Source organism: Aotus nancymaae, unplaced genomic scaffold, assembly GCF_030222135.1.
Source record: "Aotus nancymaae isolate 86718 unplaced genomic scaffold, 86718_ANA_hifiasm-v0.15.2.pri h1tg000036l, whole genome shotgun sequence".
Classification (NCBI taxonomy): domain Eukaryota; kingdom Metazoa; phylum Chordata; class Mammalia; order Primates; family Aotidae; genus Aotus; species Aotus nancymaae.
In genome coordinates, this window is record NW_026988450.1 from 58767827 (window position 1) to 58789961 (window position 22135).

Sequence of the window (22135 nt, forward strand, 5' to 3'; positions counted from 1 at the left end):
AAGTATTGGTCCTTCTGTTCCTTTTCCTTCCTGGTGAAGGGTAGCTCTGTGGGTTTCAAGGGTCCTACCCTTCTGGGTTGTACATGCATAATTGCCACATGTGATCCTACAGGTGTCTCTAGCATATTATCAGAGAATGTCATGGACAGGAAGTAAGAAATATGGGACAGGGGAAGTCAACATCCTGCAAGAATGCTCCTGCCCAAAGCATGCATGAAAATGATTTCCACAGTAGTGGCTGGAATTAGAAGTGGGGCAAACAACAACGTATAGGTCATGTGATTACTAATTCATTGGAAGTGATACCCAAGAATTATCAAAATCATGTGGCATAAAAATACTTCTTACATTATATGACTTGAATTTCTGTCCAATCTGATATTTCATCATTATTTTTCCATGCCCAGACCAAAATTAAGGAGGCGACTAACTTGCTTATTAATTTATTTATTGAATAAAAGTTTGTTGAACAAGATTATGTATCAGGTAACCTTTTAGACATTGGGGATGCAGAGAAGTTTCCAGGCCTCATTCAGGTTGTATTTGAGTTGGGAGGGGCAAATAACAAACATGTAAACATATGAAAGGGATGATTTCAGTTAGTGGTAAGGGTAATAAAGATAATAAAGCAAGGCAATAAGATAAGTAGAGTAGAGGAAGGGCTGAGTGCAATCCTTTCCCTGGAAATGACATTTGACCTGAAGTTTAAAGGATGAATGTCAAAAACCTATGCAAGAATCTAGGGACAGCATGGTGCAGGTGAAGATAATAAAAGTGCAAAAATCTAGAGCTGCAAATCAGTTTTGTGTGTTCTAAAGGGAGGAAGAAGGCTATGTGGTTAAAGTCTAGTGAATAGAAGAGAGAGTGAAGAGAGGAAGAAATATAGGTAGGACCAGAATTTGTATATACCTTTAGGTCAAGGCAAAAAGTTTGGATTTTAGTAAAATTTTATTGAAATATCATTGAAGAGATTTAAGAAGAGAATAAATATGATATGATTTGCATTTCATAAAAATACCTCTGGCTAGTATAAGAATTTCCCTGGGACTTGAACCTCTCCCACCCCCATCCAAGTGCCATTGCAGATGCTGCCCTTACAATATATGTCACCATTCAAATGTGATTTTTTTTACAGAATGTAACTCTTCTCAAGGGGGGGTACCATGTCTTCATATTTTTGTAGACAGTGCACCTCACATATTATAATTATTAAATACATAGTTGATAATAAATGTTATAAGATGGATGAATGAATGCAGATCTACAAGGGTGTTTCAATAAGTGATAGAATAAGAGGACTACCCAGCATGCAGAGTAGTGGTTTTTCTTAACTATTCTTTGCCTGAATATTTTCTAACGCTCTACATCTAAGTCTTAAGGTGACATCCCTCTGTTGTTCGCTGATGTTCGACTTGTGACTTACTCTGTGTTTCAGATCCTTCCCTCCTCTTCCAGTGAAGAGCTTAGATGTTTTTCACTGTGAAATTCATTTTATTTCAGTAAGTACAAGAGAGATAGTATAGTATAGGTTTAAGAGTACAGAAATTGGAGTGAGAAACAAGTATTTAAAGGCTGAATAAAAATATGAGTTTGAGACAGTGCAAGGAAGATTCAATGCTTCAAAAAGGGTATTGGTGACTTTGAAAATTTTTTCAGCATGTAGAAATAGGACAGCCTCGCAGGTGCTTGAGCTGTTTAGTTATTCAATCATGAACGTACTATTCATTAGCTCAGTGACCTTGAGTAAATCTTGTAATCTTAATAAACCTCAATTTCTTCATATATTTAATGTGAATAACAGTATATAATCCATAGGATCCTTATGAAGTTTAAGTAACTTAATTGTATATGAAATGCTTAGCACAATTTTGGACACATTTTGTACTCTCTAAACTAGTAATATTATTCTTAGGAACCAAAATATGTCTTGAAAGAGAGTGACACAGTAATAGCCTTTTCCAACTGTAGTGATTAAATTAATTATTGGCTGTTGATCTTCCCAGGAGAGTTGATTTGCAGGGTATTTTGGTTGAGGCACAGAGCTTCAGTCCAAGGTCCTTTGGTTTCTGCTTTGCTTTCCAACCTAGGGTCAAAATAAGTCAATTTATGAATCTTGCACTGAATCTGTTATCCTTAATGAGGGAGCATTTGGAAGATCAATTATAAAATTAAAAAATAATTCTGAATATTGCTAAGTAGAACTATAATCCTTTTTCTCTATGTAATTTTATATATGCAATTTTAGAATAATTCCACTTTGTTGGCTAAGAACAATTTTGGTTAGAAGTGATAGAAAATTTAACTATAAGTGGCTAAACAGATAGGAGGTTTTTGTTGTTTTTTTTTTTTTTCTCATAAGATAAAGTTGGATTGTTCACCAAAGCTGTTAATCAGTGTTTTGGTTTTCTTCCTTCTTGGAAGAATGATAGAATAGTACAATTTTATATGGTAGATTTATGCTTCTTTCCTCCTTAAAGTTAGGTATAGCTATGTAAGTTGCATTGGCCAATGGAATGTGAGTATGTGTGGCATTTCTAGGCAGAAGCCTTTAAGAGTCAGTGTTTCTGCCAAGTTCCCTTCCCCAGGCCATGGTGATTGGTGATATATCACATGAGAGTCTAATGGAACACAGCCTTCATTGTCCACTGGGGTTTTGAGGTTGTTGGTTACAGCAGCATATTCAACTGATAAATAGCCTCACTAATACAAATCATACAAGACACCAGCCTTATCAAATTGTGTTTTATCATCTCTGTCTGCATTTTCATTCTTATCACATCATATTCTCAAGATGGCTGCAGCAACTCCAGGAATCATTTTAGTGTTCAAAGAAGGAAGAATTGGTAAAGGCGGGTGATACCAGGCACATTATTCATTTTTACCAAGAATGTGAAACATATTCTGGGAAGCTTTTCAGACCTCCCCTTACATCTGCTTGGCCATGAGGACCAGGTTAAATGGCTGCCATTAGTTACAAGGGAAGTTGTAAAATGGGCATAACACCATCCCACAATAAACTGGGAAGACATGGGGATGTGATATTGATCAGGCCACTGACAGTGTATGCCACAAGAGCACAGTTACCATAGCAAGTGTTCCTGTTTCCAAATGAAGATGAAAACATTCCAGTAGGATCAACTCAAAATCCCCATTTCAAGTTAACAATCAATGATAGAAAACTATGTTTGGAGTAAAGCTGGAAACCATAATTCTCAGCAAACTGACACAAGAACAGAAAACCAAACACCGCATGTTCTTACTCATAAGTGGGTGTTGAACAATGAGAACACATGGACATCGGGAGGAGAACATCACACACTGGAACCTGTCAGGGGGTGGGGGCTGGGAGAGGGATAGAAGGGAGTTGAGGGATAGGGAAGGGATAGCATTAGGAGAAATACCTAATGTAGTTGACGGGGTGATGGATGCAGCAAACCACCATGGCACATGTGTACCTGTGTAACAAACCTGCACATTCTGCACATGTACACCAGAACTTAAAGTATAATAAATAAAAATTTTAAAAAGTAAGAAAAGAAGAAAACTATGTTTGGAGTAATTCTCCCTGCCGCTCTATCCCAATTAATCAGTTTTATGAGCTAAACTCTATTTTCTAAATTGTTATTGCACAGTATTATGGGCAATAGTAAAAAAAAAAAATCTGACTGAGGCAAAACATGTCAGTTATGTTACTTCTTCCTATCTACAAATCACCACATTTTGGTAAGAAAGAGAATTAATTTGATCTGGTCATAATGTCTTTCATAAAAAATATTAAAGGGACTTATTTTTTGAAAACATATACCCTTATTATTTTAGTTATTACCCAAATCAAAACCATCTTTTGGAAACTTAAAATTGACTGGTAGTTTGTTCTGATATCCTAGTAGATATTAGAATTGCTGAGTTTTAACATCCGGGCTTCTATACTTTTACTTTTTCATATTTTCCATTTTGGGGAAATTATATGTATTGCACTTATCTTTTTTTATAAAAACTAAATGTCTTGAAAATGACATGCCCTTTTTTTTTGAAGAAAGTTCCATTTTTAATTTGGACTTCTTGATGTTCATTATACAAAATCAATGTAGCTTTTTATATTTTAAAATTCTCTGTTGATGGTATAATGTGTTCAGCATATGTATGGGGGCGGTGGCTGAGAAGACAGGCATTTAAGCAACAGTTTGTCCTAAACTTGAGGGCTCCCTTTGATTTGGTTTAAAAATATAATCACTAGTCATTTTTTCAGTTTCTTAAAGAGCTTAATAATATAGATATGTACTAAGCCTGCTAATGTTTATAGCTCTGTTTTTTCCTCTGAGTCTAACTTATAAGGCAAACACTCTTTCTTGATTTTGATACATGTATAGTTAGGCTGAAACCGTTGTTTCTATGTTCTGCTTGACCAACAACATTATGATTTTAGAAGACGTGTATAGTTCACTCTGTAGTAGCTTCCCTTTAGCAAGGCATTTAGCAGAGTCTTTTCCAGCTTTTCCTTTGGCCTACTGGTTATCATAAAGAATTTGAAGGCATTTGTCACTTAGAAAATGTGATCAGGGCCGGGCGCGGTGGCTCAAGCCTGTAATCCCAGCACTTTGGGAGGCCGAGGCGGGTGGATCACGAGGTCAAGAGATCGAGACCATCCTGGTCAACATGGTGAAACCCCGTCTCTACTAATACAAAAAAAATTAGCTGGGCACGGTGGCGCGTGCCTGTAATCCCAGCTACTCAGGAGGCTGAGGCAGGAGAATTGCCTGAACCCAGGAGGCGGAGATTGCGGTGAGCCAAGATCGCGCCATTGCGCTCCAGCCTGGGTATCAAGAGCGAAACTCCGTCTCAAAAAAAAAAAAAAAAAAAAAAAAAAAAAAAAAAAAAAGAAAATGTGATCAAAGACTGGGCCTATCACGGTCTGGCCAGAATAAAGCCTGTGTGGTTTATGAACAGATCTCAGCCCTATGAATTTGCGAAGCTCTTTGAAAAGCCATGTGATACTTTTACATTTAGAATAAAATGTGTTAATTACATTTTAATTGAGATTAAAAGTAACAGAATGTTTTTTAAACATGCTTAAAGCTTGAAGACTCCTTAAGTTGCTTAATGTTATAAACAAGCTTAAGTTTATTAAAATTAAAGAAAAGGATTACAGAGTTTGTGAATGCAGGGAATTCACTTGCTCAGTGTGTAGTAAAAAATTAACCTTGCCCAGAGAATCATTTGGCCTTTAACTAGCTTCTGGGACATAACATTTAAGCCCTTGGAATGTCCTGCTTGATAAAAGTGTCTTTGTTTACCAGGGAGCCTTGGGCCATTCCAGATACTCGATGATTTATGGTGGAGAACTTGGGCCGTGTAGTATCAACTTGATACTTGAGGGGCTGGAATCAGGTCAGCCAGGCAGGTGGTCAGCGATGTTTATGGCCAAGCCATAATAAAACTCTGAACACCAAGATTTGGGTGAGTTTCCCTGTTTGGCAACACTCCATGCATGCTGTCATACAGTAGTATTAAGAGAAATCATTCCTATCTGCATTGTAACCATAATAGGTCCATTGCTCAATACTCCACAAGTCAATACACCGAGACACAGGGTTGTATCAGAGAAAGGGGTTTAATTGTAGGACTGCTGAATGAGGGGATGGGAGGAAATCTCAAATCCATCTCCCTGAAGAGTTTGGGGCTAGACGTTTTAAGGGTTTTGTACTGGGCTGAAGTGTAAAGAGTACAGGGTAAAGTCATAGGACAGAGAACAGAAGAAACTATATTCTTACTCACATTCTGTTCCTCTGTGGAGGTCTTTAAACTGGTTGGCCTCAGCTGTTTTGTTGGAATTCAGGATCTGAAAAACATCTTAAGCAATTCTTAAACAAAAGCCTTATGATTCTACCATCAGAAATCCTATCTATTGGAAAAGTAGGGATGCAAATGTTATTTAGTGACTTTTGGTTACAAGGAAGTGGGTCAAAGTGCAGCCTGATTAATGCTTAATTATACCTATACTTCTGTGCAGAATTCTTGTTAGCCCTGTGAGGATGGCTTCAGCATGACTTCACTGGGAAAGAACAAGTGGAAGCACCACACTTGGTCTCTCCTAGACCCTGCTCTAGGCAACTCTTCTCTTTGTTGATTTTAACCCGTATCCTTTCACCATAATAAACCATTTGTGAATATAATGGCTTTCTGAGTTCTGTAAGTCCCCCTAGTCAATCATTGAACCAAGACTAATCTTGGAGACCTTCTGAATTACATTTAGATTGTCATCTTTAGCTACAGGAAATTTTCTCTAAGTCTAAAAATAGTTGCAAAGAATCTCCACCACTTTCTTCCACAGGCTCAATTCACAACAAAATCTCCTTCTTTGGTGGAATCAGAAATGCTGCAATTAGATGTGTTGGATGGTAGTTATACTTGCTTCACTGCACTCCCGTGAGGAGAGGTGGTGGGTGGTTTCTGATGCAAGTGGTTCCTTGCTTTATTACTAGTGAATGTGACCATCACACATTCTATCCTTCACTAATGCTATGGTTAGCCTAGGAAGAATTGGGAAGGAGATTAAGAATGTTTTCATCTGGCTGGGCATGGTGGCTCACGCCTGTAATCCCAACAGTTTGGGAGGCTGAGGCAGGTGGATCACCTGAGGTCAGGAGTTCGAGACCAGCCTGGCCAACATGGTGAAACCCCATCTCTACTAACCATACAACAAATTAGCTGGGCATGGTGGTATGTGCCTGTAGTTCCAGCTACTTGGGAGGCTGAGGCAAGAGAATCGCTTGAACCGAGAAGACGGAGGTTGCAGTGAGCCAAGATTGCACCATTGCACTCCAGCCTGGGTGACAGGAGTGAAACTCTGTTTTAATAATAATAATAATAATAATAATGATAATAATAATAATAATAATAATAATAATGTTTTCATTCAGTTCCTTCCTTCCAATGTAACATCTCATTGCCCCAGCTTCTGTTTTCCTGAATTTAGGCTATATTCTCAAATTACTCTCAACTAAACCCTGCTACTATAAGCTAAACATGGCTTAGGACACTCCTTTTTGGAGCATTTTCTTTATGATTAGGGATACTCAACACTGGCTTTCTGAAGGAAAAGAAGTAAAGGAAGTATTTGGGGACAAAAAATTTTTCATTGCCTGTTTTCAGTGGCCCCATTGGGCATGGGGAGATAAGAAAGGTGTCTTTTCTAATGTCACCTAAAAAGAGAAGTTGAATTGATTTGAGAATAACCTCTCTTCACTTAGCCATTTGTAATGCTCTCTTTCAAGGTGTACTGATATTTCTCTACACATTCTTATGCCAGTAATAGCTTCCTCTTCACCCAGATGAGAGGTCTAAAGCACTTTATAACACATTCTTAAGCAGAAATTCTAGAGCCTCTGGGACTCCCACCAGGAAACTCCTTGCTAAGCTTCTTGCACCACCTATTAGGGTCTTTAATTTCCCACAGGTTTTTACCTCTTTGTCCAGCTCTTTGGAATTAATCTTTATTTTGATTCTTTCTTTAATTGTAGACTCAACCTGTATTCCCCATGGCTTCTGTCTTGACTTCATGTGCCTCTTTATAACTCTCATTACAATTGTCTCATCACATATCGTCCCCTGTAGGGTGAAAGAACTGTGTCTACTATGTTCACACTTGTGTTCTCAGTACCTAATACAATTTCAAAAATATAGTAGCTACTCAATAATCATTTGTTGGATTGATGAATGAATAAGAGCTAGACAAATTCCACTTTCATATCTGAACTGCCTCCAGAAATGTCAGTTTAGGTCAGAGACTTGGTACCTTTAGTTTCCTGACTTGAGCTTTTTGATAATTTGGGGGTGATAGTTAAAAAGCCTCTTTTTGGTAGCTTGATGAATAAGAACATCAATGAAAAATTTTTTCCAAACAAAATGGCAGCAAACTATCAAATCCTGTAGAATATTTATTTAATATCAATATTTAGGAAGATCAGAGATAAAATAATTGCTATATACAGTACAAAATAAAAATTGGACCACAGGAGAGGGGCTGGGAAACAGAGAGACTTCTTACAAGTTGTCATTCTTCAATTAAAGATTGCTTTCTATTTTGGTAGCATCTCTGCTGAGAGCATTCCCACAGTTTTTAATAGCTCAGTCTCAGCTGTCAGGAACATTTGTGTTAATTTTTCCTGTTCAGTACACATAAGAATTTCTGTGCCTGTTGTTTGCAGATACCAAAATCTGCTTCCTAATAATGTGACTGAATGTGTCCATCAAATATAGCTGTAAAAATTCCCTTCTGCTTCTTGAAAACCCTAGGATGTTATAAGATTTATCTGCTGGGATATCAAATCATATTATAAATTAAATCTAACAACAGACCTATTTAGAGATATTTCTTTTGCTATATTAGTTCACTCTGGTGAAAATTAAGAAATGGTGCCATATGGTTACATTTTTAGACCTTATTGTTATTAGTAACATCAAGAGGGTGATTTGCACATCATTTTGAAAACATTAACTATACATGGAAAACAGGTACACTAAGAATTAGACAAATATTACTCCTGCATTTTTAGTGGGTTCAAATGCTTCCTGTTCTCAATAATCTTTTGAATCTTCTCCATATTGGGCATATTCATTTTCTATAACTGCTATTAAACATTGCTGCTACAATTTAGCAGTTTCATACAATTCCCATTTGTCATTTCACAGCTCTGTAGTGCAGAAGTCCAGGTGCAGTGTGGCTCAGCTGTTTCTCTGATCTGGGCTTTTCAAGGCCAAATTCAAGGTGTTGGCAAGGTGCATTCTTTTCTGGAGGCTCTAGAGATGAATCTCCTTTCAAGCTCTCTTGGATTGTTGGAAGCATAGTTCCATGGAGTTACAGGACTGAGGTCTCCCTTAACTCACTGGAGGTTTCCTGAGGGTTCTCAGCTTCTAGAGGCTGCCTGCATTCCCTGGTTTGTGGCCTCCTTCCTCCATCTTTAACACCAGCAATGGAAGTTTGAGTCTTTTAATGCTTCTACTTCCCCTTCTGCGTTATCTCTATTCTACCTTCCTCTTCTGTTGCATCTCTCTCCTGATTCTTTCTGGAGAAATTTCTCAGCTTTAAAGGGCTCAATTTATGATATAGGGCACACCTGGGTAATCCAGGAAAATTTCTGTATGTTAACCTTAGTTATACCTGCAAAGTATGCCACAGTAATTGGTTAATGTCTTACTGATTAGCTAGGTGTTGAGAATTTCTTGGAGGAACAAGCGTGGCAAGTAAAGCCCAATGTTCATGGACAGTAGATGTCAGTGTCACCACTGACTACATGTGTGACAGTGTGTGAGTTAAATAACTGCAATAACTCCTGTGCACTGAGGTCATGTTAGATGGTAGGCAGTTTATACAGCGAGGACCTAATACTTAAAACAATCCTGACATTTTGTGGATTATTATTTTAGTGATGAGAAACAGAGGTATAAAGTCACTAAGTAACTTTCCCACAATTATACAATTTTCAAGTTATAGAGCAACAATTTGAGCCCAGATTTGATTGACTTTGTCTGTTTGTGTCGTGGATTTTTTAAAAAAAGCATGCAGAGCACCCAGCAGAATGGTTGACATATATTATATAACAGTTGAGTGGCAACTGGTGGGCTAGTTTTTCCCATTTTCATATATTTTATTCTCATTGCTTTCCAGCCGTCCCTAGCCCTTATTTTCTCACTATTGGCCATTACTGCAAAATAAAAGGAAGTGCTATACTAATCAACAAGAAGGAAAAAAAAATTCTGCATAGTTAGAACTTACTTTCTGCTAAGTATAGGGCTAGATATTTTTCACTGTTTTCTCATTTATGTGCATCACATTTGAGGATGTTTGTAAAATAATAAATGTGATGTTTTAAGAAGCTAGAGTAGTGTGTGAAGAAGACATTTATTCAGTGCTCTCTAAGTACTATGCAAACAAATTTATGATTACATCACAATCCTCCTAATATCCATAAAAATTAATTTTCATTCAGTATTAGAGATAGAAAAACACATCAGATACTGAGAGAAGAAGCCACTTGATCAAGGATACAACAATAAACTAAGAAGGGAATTAACCTAATCTGTCAAATCCCAAACTCAATTTCAGAGCTGAAATAAATAAAAGTTTCCTTAAAAGTAGGCATTTTTTGACATGGAGTCTTGCTCTGTTGCTCAGACTGGAGTGCAGTGGCACAATCTCAGCTCACTGCAACCTCTGCCTCCTGGGTTCAAATGATTTTCCTGCTTCAGCCTCCTGAGTAGCTGGGATTACAGGTGTGCGCCACCATGCCTGACTAATTTTTGTATTTTCAGGAGAGACAAGGTTTCACCATGTTAGCCAGGCTGATCTTAAACTTCTGGCCTCAAATGATCTGCCCGCCTCAGCCTCCCAAAGTGCTGAGGTTACAGGCATGAATCTCAAAAAGTAGGCATTTTGAACTCAAGTGATCAATACTGCCATTGTTAAATATTGTTTTAAAGTTTTTATAAAGATACTTTTATATACTATATTAAATTAACTAATTGCTCAAGTCAACAGCGTTTTATTACATACATGCCTTCTATCTGCTAGGTTCTGTATAGTAGGGACGCAATAATGAATGATGCATCTCTGTCAAGAAGCTATTTTAGGGAGAGAAATATAAATAAGTAATTAATAACAAATGCCTGAAAAATTCCATGAAAGAAAAAAGAAGACATCTGTGCCTAAAATAGGAAAGACTTCACAGGATAACATGGAATGTGAGTTGGGTTTTTAAGATGACTGGAAAATTCAGGAGTAGATGGAAGAAGTTTGCTAGGTAACAGGAAATGAATATACAAAGACATAAAGGCAAGAAAGTACACACTTTTATTTATAATTTGTATGCAAGTATGTGTATGTACGAACTCACTGAAGTGTAAACATGAACAGATTTTGTTTTTCCAATAAATATTCCCAACTCTGCTCTGTCAAATATCCTTCCTACTGAGTAGCTGGTATTGTTAATATCTCTGAACCCCAATTCCTCAACTTTTCAATCTTTTTAGTTATTCAGAAGTCAATCCCAATAAGATTTCAACTCATAAGTTATTGAAAAATCAGCTCCAATAACATTTCAACTTATAATTGATTCATAGTTTCTTCTTTCACTGGCTTTCCATAGTAGTAAAGAGTAATGGCAGATGTCACTTCCCTTCTTTCTATTTATCCCTACAGCTTACCCTCTTCCCTCTAAGAAATCTTTGAGTTTTGAATAACTTTGTTTTCTGCTTTATTTTTTTCTTTTATTCATTTATTTTTTTGAAAGGGAGTTTCACTCTTGTTGCCCAGGCTAGAGTGCAATGGTGCAATCTCGGCTCACTGCAACCTCCACCTCCTCAGTTCAAACAATTCTCCTGCCTCAGCCTCCCAAATAGCTGGGATTATAGGCACCTGGCTAATTTTTTGTATTTAGTGGAGACGGGGTTTCACCATGTTGGTCAGGCTGGTCTCGAACTCCTGACCTCAAGTAATCCACCCATCTAGGCCTCCCAAAGTACTGGGATTATAGACGTGAGCCACTGCTCCTGGCCCATTCATCTTTTAAGGTAAGAGTTATCCCAAGCAAATTCTGTAAGTAATTGGTCCATTGAGTCATTATTGCCTTGTAGTGAAAACAAACAAACAAAAATAACAATAACAAAACTGCTTTAAGAAGACTAGATTTCATATGTGCCTCATGAATTACCATTGAAATAAACTGAAGGTTATTTTGAGCAATGGTAGCATCATTTGTATAAATGTGTAAACTTCCATTGTGACTACTTTGAATAAAAACACCAATTTGAATGTTTGCTAAAAAAATGCATTTACTTTAATCTATTGTCCCCAACTCCTCTTCTTCTTTCTTTCCTTTCTTTCTTTTTTTCTTTCTGTTTCCCTTTTTTGGGGCCAGCTTCCTGGACATGTGACCTGGGCAGTAATATAGCAATCTGTTTCTTTTCTTTTTTTTTTAAACGAGGTTTCACTATATTGGTCAGGCTGGTCTCGAACTCCTGACGTCAGGCGATCCGCCCACCTCAGCCTCCCAGAGTTCTGCGATTACAGGCGTGAGCCACCACACCCGGCTGACCCTGTTCCTAATGAAGTTGATATTGTAGGAATATGAAGTGGTGTGTGGAGAAGGAAACCATATTTATTCAATGCCCTCCAGTGTTTGCTCATTAACGTGGGCAAACACGTTAATGATTCTGTCATTTTTTATAGGCCAGTCATGGTGGCTCACACCTGTAATCCTAGCACTTTGGGAGGCCGAGATGGGAGGATAACCCGAGGTCAGGAGTTCAAGACCAGCCTGACCAACGTGGGGAAAAATTTCTCGTCTCTATTAAAAATACGAAATCAGCTGGATGTGGTGGCACATGCCTGTAATCCCAGCTGCTTGGGAGGCTGAGGCAGGAGAATCACTTGAACCCCGGAGGCAGAGGTTGTGGTGAACTGAGATTGTGCCATTGCACTCCATCCTGGAAAACAAGAGTGAAACTCCATCTCAAATAATAATAATGATAATAATAATAATTTGTACTTCTCTGCTCCCCTTTCCTTCCCTCTCGTGACTAGCATTGTTCAATGTTCTGCTAACTCTGTCTTGAAATTCCTAATAATTTTACCTTTTGCTTGTGTTTGTAAAGCAAAGTACCACGTGACAGTAGCGCACACGCAAAAATGAGGCAGCAGCACATAGATGCACAGGCTCAGGCCAGGGGACAGCCTGGGAGGGTCGCTGGACACATACGTATTTCTAGGCAGTCGGAAGAGGGGTGATGGGGGACAGTATGGGACTTAGAGCCAGCGGTTGGTTAGGAGCTGGGCCCAGAGTGGCAATGGCCATGGCATCATAGGTGCAGAAGCAGTGGCAAGCAGTAGAGGCTGCGGTAGAGACAGCCTGGGGAGAGAGGTGACGTTGCTCTACCTGGAGTCAGCGTGACGTTGCTCATTAGTGCTCAGACTCAGGGGCCCATCCCTGCGGTAGCTGCAGAATTATTAACTCTCTGGCCTCCAAGACAGTAATTACTGGTGCACAAGCAGTAAACTTTTCCATAAATTATTGTAAAATAAAAGTGTCCACATAGACACTGCCATAAAACTCTTGTCTTTCTTACATATTTCATACATAAAACATATCAGTTATTAGAATTCCTCAGAGTAGTATCTACGGTTTTTAAAAGTGCTGCAATGTTGTAAGGCAAATGTCTACACGCTTATAAAGAGAAATGAAATTCAAAGATTGCTGCATTTGATGGAAAAGAACATCAATTTTATATGAAACTTCAAATAAACCAACTATTTAAGAGGATGGCAACTTTAATATTTTTTCTTGTTGCTGAAGATACATTGATAGAATGCATAAGTGGTGTTTTGAATTCTAGACAAATTATGAAACCATTTTGTTTTCTCGTACGCCCCCACTAATTGCAAAAGTCAGAGGAGACATGAAAATGGTGTTGTATACAATTACATTTAAAATTAAATTCAGACTTATGAAATTAGTTTGTATTATGAGTTAAATTTCTTTATAAAGAATGCACAAGAGACCTTGGTTCTAAACGTACCAAAATTATATTTTATGTAATTTATTAGAAATTTAACCCAATTTGCACATCCTGTAAAATATTCAACAGCTCCAATAACAGTTGTATCAGCAGAAAGCTTCATTTCAAATGTAAAAAATATTAAAAAGTTACTTGTAGTTTGAACTTGCCAAGTAATTGTTGTTGCTTTCGATTTTATTGATTGAAAGTGAAGTTGCTAAAAGTCTAAATTTGAATGACCTAGTACATTTCAGTACAAAATCTGAATTGCTCCAAAGAATGAAAATTTTTGAGTATTGACCAGATGTTGAAAGATAATGCTCATTGGAGCATTTTAGATTTGTATTTTCAGATTAGAGATGCTTGACCCATAAATATAATACAAATATTCCAAAATCTGAAAAAAATCTGAAATCTGACACATTTCTGGTCCTAAGCATTTTGGATAAGAAATAGTCAACCTGTGAGACACCGGAAGATGGCTGCTTAGGAGCAGCTCAGGATTGCAGCTCCCAGTGAAAGCAGAGAGGGTGAGTGGACGCTGCATTTCCAGATGGATTTTTATTGCCCACAGACCAGGAGAATCCCAGGCGGAGGAGCCCCACGGGTCGCCAGCGCAGCTGTTTTGGCTCGCATGGCTGTTTTGGCCGGTGCAGCTGTTCTGGCTGGTGTGGCTGTTTGGTCGGCACCCCGGCATGGTGGTTCTCCATAAAAAACACACTGGTCTGGGTCTGGCGAGTGGAGGTCTGTGAAGCCACAGTCGCCCATTCATCTGATTAGAAAAGGGGACTGAAACAGGGAGCCAGGCCAGGAGATTCCCGGGCCAAAAAAAAAAAAAAAGCCCCATGAATCTCAGCGCCGCTGTTTCAGCCAGCTCAGTGGGTCACTGCACGGGAAAGCACACAGAGGGTGCTTTCAGCAGGCAAGAGAGTCGACCGTTCAACTAAAAGAAAAAAAAATTGGCTCTGAGGCAGGGAACCAAGTGATCAGGCTCGGCTGGTCCCACCCCCACAAAAAACAAAACAAAACAAAAAAAACAGCAATTGGAAATGCTCTGGGTTGAGAGCTTCACAGCAAGCACAGCTGAACCTGGGATGGTCCAGCTCTGTGGGGGAGGGGCGTCCACCATTACCAAGGCACTCCACCACTACGGAGGCAGTCCACCATTGCTGAGGCAGCCAGCCATTGCCGAGGCAACCCGCCATTACAGAGAGAGTCCGTCATTACAGAGGCAGGCCACCATTGCTGAGGCAGTTCTAACTACACCCATATAAACAGGACTGCAGGGAAGTTCACACGGCAGCTGGGCAGAGCCCACAGCAACTCAGCAAAGCCTCTGCAGGCAGACAGTGACTAGCCTGCCTCCTTGCTGGGCAGGGCAGCCCTGAAAAAAAGGCAGCAGTATAACAGAAATTCCTAAATAAAGCCCAAACACCCCGGGACAGAGCACCTGGGGGAAAAAAAGGGGTTTATGAGTTCTGCTGTAGCAGACTTAAATGTACCTGCCCAGCAGCTCTGAATGAACAACAGAGCTCACAGCTCAGCATTTGAGCTCCTATAAAGGAAAGACTGTCTCCTCAAGCAGCAACCTGACCCCTGTATATCCAAAGAGTCACCTCATAAAGGAGAGCTCAGACTGACATTTGGCAGGTATCCTTCTGGGACAAAGCAGAAGAAGAAACTGGTAGCAACCTTTACTGTTCTGCAGCTGCTGCAGGTGATCCCCAGGCAAGCTGGGCCTGGAGTGGACCTCAGCAGTCCTACAGCAGAGGGGCCAGACTGTTAGAAGGAAAACTAAGAAACAGAAATAACTTCATCATCAACAAACAGGATGTCCACTCAGAGACCCAATCAGAAAGTCAGCAACTACAAAGACAACAGGTGGATAAATCCACAAAGATGGGAAGAAACCAGCGCAAAAAGGATGAAAACACTCAAAACCAGAACACCTCTCCTCCTACAAGGGATCACAACTCCTCACGAGCAAAGGGACAAGACTGGATGGAGAATGAGTGTGATGAAATGACAGAATCAGCCTTCAGAAAGTGGGTAATAAGAAACTTCTGTGAGCTAAAAGAACATGTTCTAACCCAATGCAAAGAAACTAAGAACCCTGAAAAAAGATTTGACGAAATGCTAACGAGAATGGACAACTTAGAGAGGAACATAAGTGAATTGATGGAGCTGAAAAACACAACACGAGAACTTCGCGAAGCATGCACAAGTTTCAACAGCAGAATTGACCAAGCAGAAGAAAGGATATCAGAAGTCGAAGATCAACTCAATGAAATAAAATGAGAAGGGAAGATTAGAGAAAACAAGGTAAAAAGGAATGAACAGAGTCAACAAGAAATATGGGACTATGTGAAAAGACGTAATGTACATTTGATAGGTGTACCTGAATGTGACGAAGAGAATGCATCCAAGCTGGAAAATACTCTTCAGGATATTATCCAGGAAAACTTCCCCAACCTAGCAAGGCAGGCCAATATTCAAGTGCAGGAAATACAGAGAACACCACAAAGATATTCTTCTAGAAGACCAACCCCAAGGCACATAATTGTCAGATTCACCAGGGTTGAAGTGAAGGAGAAAATGCTAAGGGCAGCCAGAGAGAAAGGTCAGGTTACCCACAAAGGGAAGCCCATCAGACTCACAGCAGATCTCTCACCAGAAACCCTACAAGCCTGAAGAGAGTGGGGGCCAATATTCAACATCCTTAAAGAAAAGAACTTTCAACCCAGAATTTCATATCCAGACAAACTAAAGATCAAAAGAGACAAAGAAGGACATTACATAATGGTAAAAGGATCAATGCAACAATAAGAGCTAATGATCCTAAATATATATGCACCTAATACAGGAGCACCCAGATACATAAGGCAAGTTCTTAATGACTTACAAAGAGACTTAGACTCCCATACAATAATAGTGGGAGACTTTAACATCGCATTGTCAATATTAGACAGGTCAACCAGACACAAAATTAACAAGGATATCCAGGACTTGAACTCAGACCTGGACCAAGCAAACCTAATAGACATTTACAGAATTCTCCACCCCAAATCCACAGAATATACATTCTTCTCAGCACCACATCACATCTACTCTAAAACTGACCGCATAATTGGAAGTAAATCACTCCTCAGTAAATGCAAAAGAACGGAAACCATAACAAACAGTCTCTCAGACCACAGTGCAATCAAGTTAGAACTCAAAATTCAGAAACCAACCCAGAACCGCACAGCTTCATGGAACCTGAACAACTTTCTCTTGAATGTTGACTGGATAAACAATGAAATAAAGGCAGAAATAAAGATGTTCTTCGAAACCAGTGAGAACGAAGACACCACATACCAGAATCTCTGGGACACATTTAAAGCAGTCTCTAGAGGAAAATATATAGCAATAAGTGCCCACATGAGAAGCAAGGAGAGATCTAAAATTGACACCCTATCATCAAAATTGAAAGAGCTAGAGGAGCAAGATTAAAAAGACTCAAAAGCTAGCAGAAGACAAGAAATAACTAAGATCAGAGCAGAACTGACAGAGATAGAGACACAAAAAACCTTCAAAAAATCAATAAATCCAGGAGCTGGTTTTTCGAAAAGATCAACAAAATAAACCACTAGCCAGACTAATAAAAAAGAAAAGAGAGAATAACCAAATAGATGTAAAAAAAATGATCTAGGAGATATCACCACAGATTCCACAGAAATTCAAACCATCATCAGAGATTATTACAAACAACTCTATGCACATAAACTAGAAAACCTGGAAGAAATTCCTGGACACTTGCCTCCTCCCAAGCCTAAACCAGGAAGAAGTTGAAACCCTGAATAGACCAATAACAAGGTCTGAAGTCAAGGCAGCAATTAAGAGCCTACCACCCAAAAAAAGCCCAGGTCCAGATGGGTTCACAGCCGAATTCTACCAGACATACAAAGAGGAGCTGGTACCATTTTTTCTAAAACTATTCCAAATAATCAAAAAGAGGGAATCCTTCTCAAATCATTTTATGAGACCAACATCATCCTGATACCAAAACCTGGCAGAGACTCAACAAGAAAAGAAAACTACAGGCCAATATCCATGATGAACATAGATGCAAAAATCTTCAATAAAATACTGGCAAGCCGACTGCAACAGCACATCAAAAAGCTTAACCACCATGATCAAGAAGGATTCATCCCAGGGATGCAAGGCTGGTTCAACATACGCGAGTCTATAAACGTAATTCACCACATAAACAGAACCAAAGACAAAAACCACATGATTATCTCAATTGATGCAGAGAAGGTCTTCGACAAAATTCAACAGCGCTTTATGCTAAAAACTCTCAATAAACTAGGTATTGACAGAACGTATCTCAAAATAATAAAAGCTACTTATGACAAACCAACAGCCAATATCATACTGAATGGGCAAAAACTGGAAGCATTCCGTTTGAAATCTGGCACTAGACAAGGATGCCCTCTCTCACCACTCCTATTCAATATACTACTGGAAGTCCTAGCCAGAGCAATCAGGCAAGAAAAAGAAATAAAGGGTATTCAAATAGGAAAGGAGGAAGTCAAATTGTCTCTATTTACAGACGACATGATTGTATATCTAGAAGACCCCATTGTCTCAGCCTAAAATCTCCTGAAACTGATAAGCAACTTCAGCAAAGTCTCAGGATACAAACCAATGTGCAAAAATCACAAGCATTCCTATACACCAATAACAGACTTAAAGAGAGCTAAATCAAGAACGAACTGTCATTCACAATTGCTACAAAGAGAATAAAATACCTAGGAATACAACTAACAAGGAACATAAAGGACCTCTTGAAGGAGAAGTACAAACCACTGCTCAATGAATCAAGAGAGAACACAAACAGATGGAGAAACATTCCATGTTAATGGTTAGGAAGAATCAATATCATGAAAATGGCCATACTGCCCAAAGTAATTTACAGATTCAACGCTATCCTCATCAAGCTACCAATGACCTTCTTCACAGAACTGGAAAAAAACACCTTAAACTTCATATGGAACCAAAAGAGAGCCCGCATAGCCAAGTCAATTCCAAGCAAAAAGAACAAAGCGGGAGGCATCACAATACCAGACTTCAAACTATACTACAAGTCTACAGTAATCAAAACAGCATGGTACTGGTACCAAAACAGAGATATAGACCAATGGAACAGAATAGAGGCCTCGGAGGCAACACAACCATACGATCTTTGACAAATCTGACAAAAACAAGCAATGGGGAAAGGATTCTCCATTTAATAAGTGGTGTTGGGAAAACTGGCTAGCCATATGCAGAAAGCAGAAACTGGACCACTTCCTGACACACTAAAATTAACTCCAGGTGGATTAAAGACTTAAACATAAGACCTAACACCATAAAAACCCTAGAAGAGAATCTAGGCAAAACCATTCAGGACATAGGCGTAGGCAAGAACTTCATGACCAAAACACCAAAAGCATTGGCAACAAAAGCCAAAATAGACAAATGGGACCTAATCAAACTCCACAGCTTCTGCACAGCAAAAGAAACAGTCATTAGAGTGAATCAGCAACCAACAGAATGGGAAAAAAATTTTGCAGCTTACCCATCTGACAAAGGGCTGATATCCAGAATTTACAACGAACTAAAACAGATTTACAAGAAAAAAACAAACAAACCCATTCAAAAGTGGGCGAAGGATATGAACAGATACTCTACAAAAGAAGACATACATGAGGCCAACAAACATGAAAAAATGCTCATCATCACTGGTCGTTAGAGAAATGCAAATCAAAACTACATTGAGATACCACCTTACACCAGTTAGAATGTCTATCATTAAAAAATCTGGAGACAACAGATGCTGGAGAGGATGTGCAAATATAGGAACACTTTTACACTGTTGGTGGGAGTGTAAATTAGTTCAACCATTGTGGAAGACAGTATGGCGATTCCTCAAGGACCTAGAAATAGAAATTCCATTTGACCCAGCAATCCCATTACTGGATATATATCCAAAGGATTATAAATCATTCTACTATAAGGACACATGCACACGAATGTTCATTGCAGCACTGTTTACAATAGCAAAGACCTGGAACCAACCCAAATGCCCATCGATGATAGACTGGACAGGGAAAATGTGGCACATATACACCATGGAATATTATGCAGCCATCAAAAACGATGAGTTCATGTCCTTTGTAGGGACATGGATGAACCTGGAAACCATCATTCTCAGCAAACTGACACAAGAACACAAAATCAAACACCGCATGTTCTCACTCATAGTGGGTATTGAACAATGAGAACACACGGACACAGGGAGGGGAGCACTACACACTGGGGTCTGTAGGGGGGAAATAGGGGAGGGACAGCAGGGGGTGGGGAGTTGGGGAGGGATAGCATGGGGAGAAATGCCACATATAGGTGAAGAGGAGGAAGGCAGCAAATCACACTGCCACATATGCACCTATGCAACAATCTTGCATGTTCTTCACATGTACCCCAAAACCTAAAATGCAATAAAAAAAATAAAAAATAAAATAATAAAAAAAGAAATATTCAATCTGTAAAGTGAATTTGCAGAAAAGAGAGAACACTTACATGCACAATGAAGATACCATATTAATAAAGTATTATTTGTTACGATGTATAAAATTATGATGTCAAGAATATATATATATATGTATATAATTCATGTGTAACAACAGTGTGTGTGTGTGTGTGTATATATATATATAACTGTCAAGAATATATATATGTATATACCTATTACATTTTACGGGTAATATTTTTAAGGAAAAAAAGATTTATGTTTTAGTAACTTTAACTATACTTTTCCTCTGCTTTTTGACCCAAGGACCTCATATTTTCATTTTGCCTCGAGCCCTGCAAATGATGTAGTAGTTCCTACTTTTCTTAACTAATTTTAAATCCCCTCTCCCCTTTTCATCATTTTTATTTCTTTCCTGTCTTTGACACTTACTATTCCTTTTTAGATTTGTATTTTTAAGCCAGATAATAGGATGTTCTTTACCATATATAATTTACCTGTAACTGTGGACAGTGCAGTAGGCAGTGGTGATGGCTCAAAACCTGAGTAGCTGGCTTGTGGTTATCACATCAGACTTCTAACATTTTAAACTCGAATGTACTTTTCAAGATACATATTACATAACAAAAAAAATCAGAAAGAATAGGCATTTGTTAGATGACTTGAAAAATAAAAATGGAATATAAAAAGTAAAACATATAAAGAAAAAAATGAGTATAATTTCAGCTTTGGAAGGGTACTTAGGTCATTAGATTAATGTCTAATCCATTAATTTTACAGATGAGTAAATTACAGAATGTAGGGTTTAAATGATTTCTTCAAACCAGCCAAATCAGTACTCTTTTTCTTTTCTTTTCTTTTTTTTTTTCCCACAAAGCCTGGACTCCTATCAATTAGTAGTTAATGTAATTCTAAATATTTCAATTTTATTAAATTAACACATATTGCTTGATTTAACCTGAGAATCCTCCTTACCTGTTACTGGAACAGTAGTCCATGCAACCTGTGAGTTTTTCCTTGACATTCCTTTCCTTGTCTTTCAACTTACCCTTTTTTTTTTTTTTTTTTTTAATGAGATGGAGTCTTGTTCTTTCGGCCTCCCAAAGTGCTGAGATTACAGGTGTGAACCACTGTGCCCAGCCTCCACTTGCCTTCTTATTCAAGGATCAAAACTCCTGATTTTTTCTTTTCTGTTTCATACTTTTTCACTTACAGACTTCTAAGAATTTGAGAACTGTAAGCTGTGCTAACTGATTAGCAAGAAGAGTTGTGACTGGCTTCTGTTCAGCTCAGAAAAATTTCTCATATAGTTACTGTGTACCTTATTCGATAAGTCTTTGTGTCCTTGGTTTTTCATTACAAAAATTAAGCTTGTAGAAATCTGTTATTCTACAGCATGAGTGTGACTCTTAGTATGTAAACTTTTAAACTAAATTTTAATTAGCTTTTGTTATTAGAGTTTGTATTATTAAGAACAAGCTTGAATTAGTTAACCAGTTCCCAATACTAACTCAACTATGTGTCAACAATACGAAATTTGGAAAGCTACTTTCTTCTATAAAAAGGGACTAACATACCTATCTCATAGAATTTGAAGACCAAAAGATTATTAGACTATTGGTAAATGTTAATTCTCTTTTCATCTCCCAACCTCCTTTTATTTTTTAAGGATAAATAATTTGATGACTCTTAGTTTACTGTGTGTAATACGAGTTAGGTTAGGGTTAGAGTAACTTTTATGTCCCTATCTTGGCAATTACAGTTATTTCAATAAAGTAATTTAATTGTCCTTTGATTAGTTTTATAACTTTTGACAGATAGTTGGCCTTTTTTTTTTTCTTTTGAGATGGAGTCTCCTTCTTGGCTCAGGTTGAAGTGCAGTGGAGTGATCTCAGCTCACTGCAACCTCCTCTTGGGTTCAAGCAATTCTCCTGCCTCAGCTTCCCAAGTAGCTGGGATTACAGGCATGTGCCAGCATGCCTGGCTAATTTTTGTATTTTTAGTAGAAACGGGGTTTCACCATATTGGCCA